The sequence below is a fragment of the Apodemus sylvaticus genome, chromosome 20, assembly GCF_947179515.1.
Source record: "Apodemus sylvaticus chromosome 20, mApoSyl1.1, whole genome shotgun sequence".
In the NCBI taxonomy this organism is placed as follows: domain Eukaryota; kingdom Metazoa; phylum Chordata; class Mammalia; order Rodentia; family Muridae; genus Apodemus; species Apodemus sylvaticus.
In genome coordinates, this window is record NC_067491.1 from 61,973,408 (window position 1) to 61,986,959 (window position 13,552).

General features: G+C 40.9%; 1 pseudogene; it reads right to left on the reverse strand.

Moving 5' to 3' along the window:
- Positions 1–7,853: 7,853 nt before the first annotated feature.
- Positions 7,854–8,824, reverse strand: LOC127670662 (leucine-rich repeat-containing protein 58-like; annotated as a pseudogene).
- Positions 8,825–13,552: the final 4,728 nt, after the last annotated feature.

Here is a 13,552-nt window from a genome sequence, read left to right on the forward strand (position 1 = left end):
TAAGTGTCCTCTGTCAAAACTTTTAATGCATATTATGTTCAATCTAGCCTCAGATTGATCTTAACATAATTGTAGAAAGCAGCAATGCTCTTAGCCAAAATATCACAAGAATATTTTTCTAGGCACCATACTAATAATATTCTCCCCTGAATCTTCTCTAGCTGAGCCCTCACAGTTTAAATAACCCCAAGCATCACTGTCTTCCATGATCCTACTACTATAACCCAATAAACCCTGCTTGAATTGTCCATCTGCACTTTAGTTCGAAGTCTGAAAGTCTTCTGTATTCCTCCAGATGAAAGCATGGTCCGTCCGATCCTGGCAACACCACAGGCCATGGCACCAGTTTCCATCTTAGTGTTTGATTGCTGTGAAGAGGAACCATAACCATTGCAACTCTTAAAATGGAGAATACTGACTTGGGGCTGGGTTGTATTTTAGAGGTGAAATACAACCATTATTATTATGACAGGGACATGGTGGCATACAGGCAGACATGGTACTGCACAGTTAACTGAGAATTTGACATCTGGATTGCAAGGGAGAAGAAAGAGAGAGGGACCCTGAGCCTGGGTTGATCATTTGAAACCTCGAGGCCCACCCTCAGGCACATACATCCTCCAACATGTCCTATGTGCTCCAGCAAAGTCACACCACTTAATCGTGCCAATCTCTGTGAGTGTATGGGGGGCGTTTTCATTCAAACCACCACAATCCTATTTTAGAAAAGTAATTTTTGTCTTCTTCCTCCTCTTCGTCCTCATCCTCCTTTTCCTTCTCTTCCTCTTTCTATCTTTCTGCTACCAACCAAAGATTATGAATGCATTTTTGTGTAGTCCTGCCTTTTCCACATGTTATCTTTAGCCTTACATAGACTGCCTACACGACTGCTTGGTGACCTCCACTGTGACAAGAGTGGCTTCCTTTGTCCTCTTTATTCCCTTGTGTTGGCAGCTCCTAACGTTTACTGCTAGCCTGTCATGGTTTTCTCACAATACTTGAAAAAATGTTCAAGAGCTTCATTCAAGAATTTTACAATATTATTTTATTCATTTAACTAAAACCTCAAGAAAAAAAGAAACTGATATTGCTAGTAACACCATTAAAGCATTAGCCTAAGTAAGCCTTGTTTCCATATCCTTCATTTATATTTCTGTTATCATCATTTATTATCAAACTCTGTCAAGTAAATGTCTCTACAGGTGAAAAGATACCCAACCCTTCACATGTTATTTTTACAAACACTCACCATTACTGTATTAGTAAAAGTACATACTATTTACATTTTTACATTTAGTTGTGTGTATGTGTGTGTGTGTGTGTGCACGTGTGTGCATGTGTGCATGCCTCTATAAGGTTTATGTGAAATGAGTGTTGCCAGGAGTCCTGAAGAGCACGTCTGATCTCTCAAACTGATGTCACAGGTGGTTGTGAGTCAACATGTTTCTGAGACCCAAACCAGAACTTTCTTAATACCAGGAAGCACTGTGCCATCTGTCTATCACTATTGTCTTACTGAGGGTGGTAGAGCTTCAATATAATATGTATATATTTATATTGCTTTCACATGTTATTTACACAAAGTTGGAGAGTGTTACTTATGAGAAATCAATGTGTGTATCTACTGAAATTTAACTTTAACAACCCTTCTACTTCCTTCTTCCAACCCTGTCCACATCCATAGAAGAGCCCTGTCATTTTTTACAAATACATCAGTATCAATTTTCCAATGTATATAATTTAACACAAGCGTTTATATTTTAACTCTTATGGTTCATAAGTTTGTGGTGGTGTACCTTTTTAGGACAGCAAAATAAAAACTTTACAATACAGCAAACAATGAAAACCTTAAGAATACATGCAACTCAACTGACCTTTGTATAAAGCCATGCGTTTGTCAGTGCTCCCCCAATCATAAGGATTCTTGACTGTATAAAAGATTCTTTTTCCTATAAAGACATTCAACTATGAATGAAAAGATTAATATGAAAAGACAAAGTTAGTACCACCCATAATATCATGACAATTTATACCAACTTTGCTGTCCTTTGAAGCAAAAGAAAATATTTACTTGTGTTATGCCATGCAGAGAGAAACAGCAAGTTCTTTTTCTTTTTGCCAATTCCATAAGAATTAGCTCCTCTTGGCACAAAACTCTAAATGGAAATTATGACTTGAGTACTTATAAGAGGGTGCAGACCTTTAAAAGGAAATGCTTTGGTGTCCAGGTGGTCACAAAAGAGACTGGAAGAAAAACAAGCTCTTCCAGGACCTGCTATGGAGGTGTAAGGCATGACTCAAAGCACTGTGCTTGTAGTAAACTCATTGGAGGGAGGTTACATTTAGGTATTCTAAGGAAGAACCAGGCATGACAAGTTCCCTTGTTCTTGTCCATATAATGTTCTCTGTACAGCCCTGAATGTCAGCCCAGGATTCTGGCTCTGCAGCTGTTGGAGATATGCTGTGACAACAGTCTTTACCTCCAAGGGCTTGTGTGTCAACATTAGCATAGGATTCCAAACCAGTCACTTTATGGGATAATCCATAACAAGCATGCCCTGATGTTTCAAACCTTTCTGAGAATAAAGATTCCAACAAGGTAACGCCAGAAGAAAGTGCTGACTGTGCAGCATTCATGTGTTTAGCTGCTTAACTGTACCTCAGCACTCACTAAGCAGCACTGTGGGAGGCTTACATTTTGTTTTCTCTGCTTGATTGCCAGTATTTCACCTTCTGTCACACAGAAACAAATTCCCTCTTACCTAGAACCCAACCAGCTCTGCAACTGATACACTCAGACTTCTGCAGGACCTTGAAACACAGAGCTCTTCCTGATGGAGCAGATGCCAGGTCTCCATTCACACCTTCTTCACTGCAGAACCTTAAAACCCACACCGTTCTAATAGGACATGAAATTCATTCCAACTCACTTTGTGTCTTCAGAAATTCACCTTCATAATCCCCATCTTCTGCTTAGAAAACGAAGGCTCCCTTTGCCCTTCTGCCACCTCCAGCTAGGGTGCGTTTCTGTCAGCAGTGATGGCAGAAGTCTTTGCAACTGCCTCCTGTACAGTGGCTATGGGCAGAAATGTGTACCATGAGCTATTCTGTCCTGCAACCAGGGTGCAAGGTCTCTGGTGAAGTATTTAGCAGGGCATAGCACGAGGACAGGACACAAAGGCCTCTGGGTGGACCAGTTAACTGGGTGTAGCACAAAGGAGCAAAGGCCTCTGGGTAAAACAGTTGGTAGGTGTTTCTGTTTCTTGGTCTTGGAGATATCTGGGAGGATCTCAGCAGTTGGTCTCTGTGGGCTTTTAGCCAAAGGTAAGAAGGGATTAAATATAAGGATTAAAAATATTTAACTGCATCCTTAATACAAGTACTCATTGTCTGGGTCTTTCAGTTTTGTATGTACCAGAACTTCAGGCGTTTGTCACATTTATTTAAAAAAAAAACCTGTCTTCAGTAATTTCCCACATGTACACATTACAGTTAGATAAGGTTACTTTGTTTCTCCTGCCTCTAACTGCAAAAGGGTGTTTTCTTGTTAACCAGGAGAAGTGAATGCTGTCCCCTGTGCCTTATTGCATCTTCAATTAGCCACAGCTTTGCCCTCCTACTTTTTACTAGAAATACTTTGGATCTCTTTGAAGTAGGTTACCTATGTTTTATAGATGTTATTTCCTGAAAGATATTGCCATATCTTTTTTTAATGTCTGAATATTTAATTTATTTTTTTTTACTGAATATAGTCTTCATTTACTTTTTTTTTTCATTTTAATATTTTTATTTTCTATATTCTTTGTTTACATTCCAAATGATTTCCCCTTTCCCAGATCCCCCCTCCCCATATGTCCAATAAACCTTCTTCTCTCCACCCATTCTCCAATCACCTCCCTCCTTTTTCTCTGTCCTTATATTCCCCTCCAACGCTAGATCAATCCTTTCCAGGATCAGGACCATCTCCATACTTCTTCATAGGAGTCATTTGTTATGTGATTTGTGCCTTCAGTATTCAGAGCTTCTGGGCTAATTAATATCCACTTATCAGAGATTGCATTCCATGTGTATTCTTTTGTGATTGGGTTACCTCACTTAGGATATTTTCCAGATCAAACTATTTGCCTAAAAATTTTGTGAAATCATTGTTTTTAATTGCTGAGTAGTATTCCATTGTGTAAATATACTACATTTTCTGTATCAATTTCTCCTCTGAGGGACATCTGTGTTCTTTCCAGCTTCTGGCTACTATAAATAAGGCTGCTATGAACATAATGGAGCATGTGTATTTATTGCATGCAGGGGAATCTTTGGTTATATGCCCGGGTTATAAAATCAACTCAAGCAAATCAGTAGCCTTCCTATGCTCAAAGGATAAGCAGGCTGAGAAAGAAATTAGGGAACTGACACCCTTCACAATAGCCACAAACAGTATAAAGTACCTTGGGGTGAGTCTTACCAAACATGTGAAAGATCTATATGAGAAGAACTTCAAGACTCTGAAGAAGGAAATGGAAGAAGACCTCAAAAAAGGGAAAAACCTCCCATGCTCATGAATCGGCAGGATTAATATAGTTAAAATGGCCATTTTGCCAAAAGCAATATACAAATTCAACGCAATACCCATCAAAATCCCAATTCAATTCTTCATAGAGTTAGAAAGAGCAATTCTCAAATTCATCTGGAATAACAAAAAAACCCAGGATAGCTAAAACTATTCTCAACAACAAAAGAAATTCTGGGGGAATCAGTATCCCTGACCTCAATCAATACTTCAGAGCAATAGTCTTAAAAACTGCGTGGTATTGGTACAGTGACAGGCAGGCAGACCAATGGAACAGGATTGAAGATCCAGATATGAACCCACACACCTATGGCCACTTGATCCTCGACAACGGGGCTGAAAACATCCAATGGGTAAAAGATAGCCTTTTCAACAAATGATGCTGGTTAAACTGGAGGTCAGCATGCAGAAGAATGCGAATTGATCCGTCCTTGTCTCCTTGTACTAAGCTCAACTCCAAATGGATCAAGGACCTCCACATAAAGCCAGACACTCTGAAGCTAATAGAAAAGAAACTAGGGAAGACTCTTGAGAACATTGGTACAGCGGGAAAGTTCCTGACAGCGGGAAAGTTCCTGAACAGAACACCAGTAGCGTATGCTCTAAGATCAAGAATTGACAAATGGGACCTCATAAAATTACCAAGTTTCTGTAAAGCAAAGGACACCATCAAAAGGAAAATCGGCAACCAACAAATTTGGAAAAGATCTTCACCAACCCTACATCAGATAGAGGGCTAATATCCAATATATACAAAGAACTCAAGAAGTTAGACCCCAGAAAACCAAATAACCCTATTAAAAATGGGGTACAGAGTTGAATTCTCACCTGAAGAACTTCGGATGGCAGAGAAGGATCTTAAAAAATGCTCAAATTCATTAGTCATTAGGGAAATGCAAATCAAAACACCCCTGAGATTTCACCTTTCACCAGTCAGAATGGCTAAGATTAAAAACTCAGGAGACAGCAGGTGTTGGTGAGGATGTGGAGAAAGAGGAACACTCCTCCACTGCTGGTGGGGTAGCAAATTGGTACAACCACTCTGGAAATCAGTCTGGCACTTCCTCAGAAAACTGGGCACGTCACTTCCGAAAGATCCTGCTATACCACTCCTGGGCATATACCCAGAGGATTCCTCAGCATGTAATAAAGACATATGTTCCACTATGTTCATAGCAGCCCTATTTATAATAGCCAGAAGCTGGAAAGAACCCAGGTATCCCTGAACAGAAGAATGGATGCAAAAAATGTGGTATATATACACATTGGAGTACTATTCAGCCATTAGTAACAAGGAATTCATGAAATTCTTAGGCAAATGGATGGAGCTAGAGAACATCATACTAAGTGAGGTAACCCAGTCTCAAAAGGTCAATCATGGTATGCACTCACTAATAAGTGGATATTAGCCTGGAAAACTGGAATACCCAAAACATAATCCACATATCAAATGAGGTACAAGAAGAATGGAGGAGTGGCCCCTGGTTCTGGAAAGACTCAGTGTAGCAGTATAAGGCAAAACCAGAACAGGAAAGTGGGAAGGGGTGGGTGGGAGAACAGGGGATGGAAGGGGGCTTATATGACTTTCGGGGATTGGGGGACCAGAAAAGAAGAAATCAATTAAAATATAAATAAAAAAATATATCGAATAAAATAAAAATAAAAATAAAGAAATTTAATATGCAAGGATTCTGCATACAGTTGGCTTCTAATAAAGCACTCTTCAAGAGATCACCTGATGCCCCACTGCAATCTGAAACTGCTTTTGGCACTTACCAACTAGACTTCCTGTTACAGGTCAGTTAATTATCATCAGTGACAGTTTCATGCTTTTTAATGTTAGCTTATACTTTTAGTATTTTATTCCTAATCAACCAGTTAGTAAAATTTATTAATTTCTGATGACAACACTTTGTGTTACTATTTTTCTTCCCCACCTTAGGGATACAATGTATTTAATGTTCTCTCAATGCTTTCTTCGGTGTTCAGTGGTTGCTGGCTCTGTGAACTCCTCTACTGAGGACCAACATAATAGGCTCTGCTACACTCTGACTTATGTAGTTGTAGTTTTTCTTTTAAATGTAGAGGAAGTCTTGCCTTAGTAAACAAGAGGAACAAAGGAGACACACGTGGTGATTAAAATCTGCCCCCTTCCACCTTGAGACAAGTTTTCATGTATGTAGCCCAGGCTGGCCTCAAATGTACTATGGAGCGTAGGTTAACTCAGAAGTCCTGTTCTTCTGCCTCTACCTCCCAAGTGCAGGTCTGAAGGTGTGCACAACTATGCCCGACTTTTCTTCATTTAGTCTGATGTTGTAAAGCAGGTTCTTAGACTACTTAGCAGTTCTTAGACTATCATCTATATTTTTGGGGGGTCCAAAACTATTATTCTGCCTCTTGGTGAATACACAGATCAAGACTTTAGCCTCTCATTAAGTGTAAAAGACATTTACTTAGAAGAGATCATTGCAGTTAACACAAATAAAGTTAAGATGTCCATGGAAGCAGATGGTGGTGTACACCTATAATATCAGCAACTAGGGAGGCAGAGGACCCCTAGAATTGCCACCTGGAAGATGTCCCCTCTGGGAGTTCTTCCAGGGGATCTCTTAGTTCCAGGCCAGTCCATTCTACAGAGTTCCAGGCCCTCAGACTTCAGGTATTATGTATACATTTATTCAGCTAGTTAAAGTATATTTCCAAGTGTTTTGCACAGTGTCAGGTTGTAGGTTGCTCTGAAATAATTTCTATAATAAGCTTCCATAATCTTGCTAGGATTAAGGAACTGCTAGTTTATATAAAGTTAGTAACAATCACACAAGACAAGAGCTGGTTTAAATATATTAAAAGTTATAGGCCTTACTGTCCAGTTAGTTGTTTAGAAAGGCTTTCAACAGTCCAGGGGTAACACAAGGAGAAGGTTCATTTTATTTGTGTATAGTGTTCAGCATAAACCAGCCATGGTAAGAGGACTGTGATGACTTTGTTAATCAACTCAGCTGTCCGAGGTTGTTCTGGCTGATTGCAAACATGACTGCTCTTCAGAATGAACCATGCTGTTAGTGTTTCTTCAAAGACTTACATGAAAATTGTGGTCAATCGGCTTAATTTTGAACTGCCATTGATAATAAATTACACTCAAAGAATCCAAACTCGGGACCGGACTCACTCCTGCCAAATGTGAAGATAAAATGCAAAACCTTTCTTTCACACCATGGCAAAGTCTTACATGGACATTCAAGACGAAAAATGCTCAGGTCTCCAATCAACTTCAAGACCCGGTTTCTTTTTAAGTCAGTGTTTTATCAATACCCACTGCTCCCCAACCATGAAGAACTTTCTGCCTTCTGTGTGCACTGGCTTCATCTTCTGAGTCAGACTCACTCTGGGATGTGGAGTTGTGTGAGGCAGAGTGCAGTGGGAGGAGCATTCTGGAGCACGCAGTGCATGAGGGAAGACGGTACTTCCCACAGAAACCCACAAAATTAATTTGTCTGACACCACAGTCAAAATAGACTCCACCACACTTTGGGTTTTGGACAATTGTTGGCTGAACCCAAGTATCTATGAAGATTCCCAGGAAGTCCATCGTGTGTATGAAAAACTTCGGATCTTAATGGTCCTTGAGGCTAATTCCAGAAGAGCTGTATGGTCATGTAAACTCTCTAACAAAACAACCAGCCAACGGGTTTCCTCGTAAACTCAACTTTTCCAGGGAATAAGATTACGGATCTCTCGAGGCAGGTATGTCACCAAGTTATGAAAACTGAGGATCGAAGCGAATGCAACTGTGATTGCTGAGTAGGCACACTTTGGATCTTGTCACGCAGCACCGAGTAACTCGGAGAAGGCAGATTTGCTAATTCTTCTGGTGGAATTTCTTCAATGACTTTTACTCCAAGGTATAAACATTCTAAACTCTGCAAGTTCTCCATCTCTGCCAGAATGCTCTGCAGCTAAATGCCGCCCAGGCTGAAGGTCTGAAGCACATGCAGCTCCAGCAGCGAGGCAGGCAGCTCCTGGAAGCTGTTGCCACTGAGGTTGAGCACCTGGAGGCTGCAGCAGAGCAGCGACTGGGCCAGGCAGGCCCTTTGCCAGCAAGCCTGGGCCGCCCAGCTGGTTGTTCCTGGCCAGCAGCATGCGCGGGCTGCTCAGTGTCAGCAGGTCCGGTCCCAGCACTGCGAAGTCATTGCCACTCATGTCCAGGAGCAGGAGAAGGAATCGACCACCCAGCGTGCCAGTGGAAGCGACCAGCAGCAGTCACAGCAGCGCCTCCTGCGAGCAATGCCCCACATTCTGTGGATGGACCAGTTGAGTTTGGCCTCCCCTAGCCCGGTCTCCTCCATCCAGAAGGATCCTAGGAAGCCTGATGAGGCAGTGCATCCCTGAACCTGAAGGGTTCAACCCCATCAGAAGTGGTGCAGCATGGCACAGGGTAGAGGGGAATATGGAGGGAGAGGGATTTGTAAGATCATAACTAGAAGAGGAGATGGGGGACCGCAATCAGGATGCAAAGAGAATTTTTTTAAAAAATAAATTGAAGAAAAATGAAAAAAAAAAAAAAAAAGAATTGCCATGCTGGGGAAGCAGAGGATGGAAAGGTCTCCCATTCTCATGGATTGATAGGTTTAATACAGTGAAATGGGCATCTTACTAAAAGAAATCTACTGATTCAATGCAATCCCCATCAAAATAGCAACACAATAATTTACTGACATGGAAAGAGCAATTCTCAGTTTCACATGGAAAAACAAAAAAACCAGGATGAACGAAACAATTCTGAAAAAGACTTCTGGAAGAATCACCATCCCTGACCTCAAGCTGTACTACAGAGCAATAGGGATATAAATTGCATGATAGTGGACACCGACAGTCAGGTTAATCAACCGAATAGAATCAAAGACCCAGAATAAAACACACACACCTGTGGACACTTGTCTTTTGATAAAGAAGCCAAAACCATACAACCAAAATTATAGCATCTTCAAATCAGACTGGCACTTAGCACCTCATTTTAAAACAGCGGTGGATTAAGTAAGGGATTGCTTGCTAGAACCCTTCCCCTCATGTCCAGATGCCTCTTGCTTGTTTGGCTAGGGGGAGATTTGGAGCAATAAACTTCTATTGAACCAGAAGAAGAGAGTCAAATTTGCAGAAGAATGTTTTTACATAAGTAAACATGGATAAACTCACATAAAATTATATATGGATTCATGCTTACACCTTCATATATCTCCATTAAAACCAGTTGGGCCAAACTACATCCTTATCTCATAATTACACACACACACACACACACACACACACACACACACACACACACACACACACAAGCACATCTATACTTACAAATGCATTTGGAGCAAAAGATCAAGCACCTGCGCAGAATGAACTCATTCATTCTGGATGAAAAATGAGCTCCAATCTTTATTGCATAGAGAAAGAAAAGCTTCTTCAAGTTTGTTGCTAAATGAATTTAACCCAAGTCCATAGCAGAAAGCTTTGTCCTCTTTAGTACAATTAAGCTTGCCTTGCTATTAAGAAAAGACATGTTCTGTCCTGTGGTAAGGAGGGTCCTACCTGCTCCTTCCACTCTGTAGTTTCTTCTTTTTCCTCTTTCTCTCTGCATTGTGCATATTGCTCTTATTTTATAAAGTTGCCTTATATTTAAGATATTAAACTCTGCATTCTCCTTCTAATCTTGCTCCCTCCTCCTGCTCTGATCTAACAATGCTATTACTTTCAATGTGTTTGTTACTTTTTATTTCACTCACTTTTTATTAGATATTTTCTTTATTCACATTTCAAATGTTATCCCCTTTCCTCATTTCCCCTCCAAGCCCCTATCCCATCCCTCCTCCACCTGCTTACTACCCCACCCACACCTGCTTCCCTATCCTGGCGTTCCCTGTCACTGGGATGTGGACCCTTCACAGGACCCAGGGCCTCTCCTCTCATTGAGGTCTGACAGGGCCATTCCCTTCAACATATGTGGCTGGAACCATGGTTCCTCCATGTGTACTCTTTGTTTGATGGTTTAGTCCCTGGGAGTTCTGGGGGTGCTGGTTGGTTCATATTTTTGTTCCTCCTACGAGGCTGCAAGATCCTTCAGCTCCCTGGGTCCTTTCTCTAGCTCCTCCTTTAGGGACCCTATGCTTAGTTCATTAGTTGGCTGTGAGTATCCACTTCTGTATTTGTCAGGCACCGACAGGGCCTCTCAGGAGACAGCCATATCATCTTCCTTTCAGGAAGCACTTGCTGACCTCCACAATAGTGTCTGGGATTGATGACTGTATGAGGGATGGATCCCCAGGTGGGGCAGTATCTGGATGACCTTCCCTTCAGTCTCTGCTCCACATTTTGTCTCTGTATCTCCTCCTGTGGGTATTTAGTTCCCCCTTCTAAGAAGTACTGAAGTCTTCCTTCTTCTTGAGCTTCATTTGGTCTATGAATTCTATCTTGGGTGTTCCAAGCTTCTGGGCTAATATCCACTTTTTAGTGAGTGCATGCCATGTGTGTTCTTTTGTGACTGGGTTACCTCACTCAGGATGATATTTTCTAGTTCCACCCATTTGCCTAAGAATTCCATGAATTTGTTGTTTTTAATAACTGAGTAGTACTCCCTTAGGCAAATATCTTCTACAAATAGTGATATTTTGATTTTTTCCATTCCAATTTGTTTGCATTTTACGTTCTTTTGTTGTCTAATTGCTTTTGCTACGTGTTTGAGTACTACATTGAACAGGTAGGGAGAGAAAGGACAGCTATGTCTAGTTCTTGATGTTAGAGGGGTTGCTTCAAGTTTCTCTCCATTTTATTTGATGTTGGCTACTGCTTTGCTGTGTATTGCTTTTCTATTATCAGGTATGGTCCTTGAATTTCTGATCTTTCCAAGACTTTTATCATAAAGGGTATTGGATTTTGTCAAATACTTTCTCTGCATCTAATGAAATGGTCATGTGATTTTTTTCTTTGAGTTTTTTTATATAGTGAATTACGTGTATCATGAAGGGGTGATGGATTTTTTTCAAATAATTTCTAAGCATCTAATGAAGTGATAATGTGTTTTTTTTTTTTTGTTTGAGTTCCTTTATATAGTGGAACACATTGATAGATTTCTGTATATTGAACCATCCCTGCATCCCTGTGATGAAGCCTACTTGATCATGATGGATGATTGCTTTGATCATGGATGATTGGTAGGTAGATATTGCTTAAATTTGCTTTTGTCATGGAATGTTTTGGTTTCTTCATCTATGATGATTGAGAGGTTTGAAGTCGTCTGAAGCCTGAGTTGACGGTTTTTGTTCTCTTAAGGTCTGCATGATCTCTATCCAGGCTCTTTTGGCTTTCGTAGACTTTTGAGAAGCCTGGTGTCATTCTAATAGGTCTACAATTTTATGTTACTTGGCCTTTTTCTCTTACAACTTTTAATATTTTCTTTGTTGTATACATTTAGTATGTTGATTATTATGTGATGAGAGGACTTTTCTTTTCTTGTCCAGTCTATTTGGCTTTTTGTACATTTATGGCCATCTCTCGCTTTAGGTTGGGGAAATTTTCTTCTATGATTTTGCTTAAGACATTTTTCTGGTCCTTGGAGTTTGGAATCTTCACTCTTTTCTTTTCCTATTATTCTTTTTTAACATAGTTTTTAAAATTAATTATTTTTATACACTCCATATTTTATTCTCCACCCTGCCAACCCCTGTCTACCCTCCAACTGTTCCACATGCCATACCAATTCCCCTCCCCCTGTCTCCACGTGGATATCGCTAAACCCCACCCTACCTGACCTCTAAACTTCCTGGGGCCTCCAGTCTCTTGAGAGTTAGGTGTATCACCTATGACTGAACACAGACCTGACAGTCCTTTATTGTATGTGTACTAGGGGCGTCATATAAGCTGGCATATGCTGTCTGTTTGGTGGTCCAGTGTTTGAGACAATCCGGGAGTCCAGATTAATTGAGACTGCTGGACCTCCTACAAGGTTGCCCTCAGCTTCATTCAGCCTTCCCTAATTCAACAGCAGGGGTCAGCTGTTTCTGTTCATTGGTTGGGTGCAAATATCTGCATCTGTCTCTTTCAGATGCTTGTTGGGTCTCCCGGAGTGTTGTCATGCTAGGTCCCTTTTTGTGAGCGCTCTATAGCCTCAGTAATAGTGCCAGGCCTTGGGACCTTCCCTTGCACTGGATCCCACTTTGAATCTGTCGCTGGGCCTTCTTTTCCTCAGGCTCCTCTCCATTTCCATTGCCATATTCTTTCAGACAGGAACAATTATGGGTCAGAGTTATGACTGTGGGATGGGTCCCCTCTCACTCATTTGAAGTCCTGTCTTCCTGCTGGAGGTAGGCTCTATAAGTTCCCTCTCCCTACTGTCAGGCATTTTATCTAGGGTCCCTTCCTTTTAGTCCTGTGAGTATCTCAATTCCCAGGTCTCTGGGACATTCTGGAGGGTCCCCCCAACCTATCATCTAAGGTTGCCTATTTCCATTCTTTTTGCTGGCTCTCGGGGCTTCAATCCTTTTCCCTCCACAAATGTCAGATCAGGTTCCCCTCTCTCCCCTCTCCCTCTTCTTCCCTGCCATGTCTACTTTCCTTCCCAGGTCCCTCCCTCCCTCTTCACTTGTGATTGCTGTCTTCTCTCTTGCAAGTGAAACTGAGACGTCCTCACTTGGCACTTCAGCCTTTTGACCTTTTTGAGTTCTATGGAATGTATCTCAGGTATTCTGTCGTTTGTTTGTTTGGTTCGTTGGTTTTTTTTTTTTTTTTTTTTTTTTTTTTTTTTTTTTTTTTTTTTTTTTTTTTTTGCTAATATCTACTTATTACTGAGTATATACCATACATTTCCTTTGGGGTCTGTTCTGAGCTACTTCACTCAGGATGATATTTTCTAAATCTATCCATTTGCCTGCAAAGCTCATGATGTCCTTGTTATTAACAGCTGAGTAGTAGTATTCCATTGTGTAAATGAACCACATTTCCTGA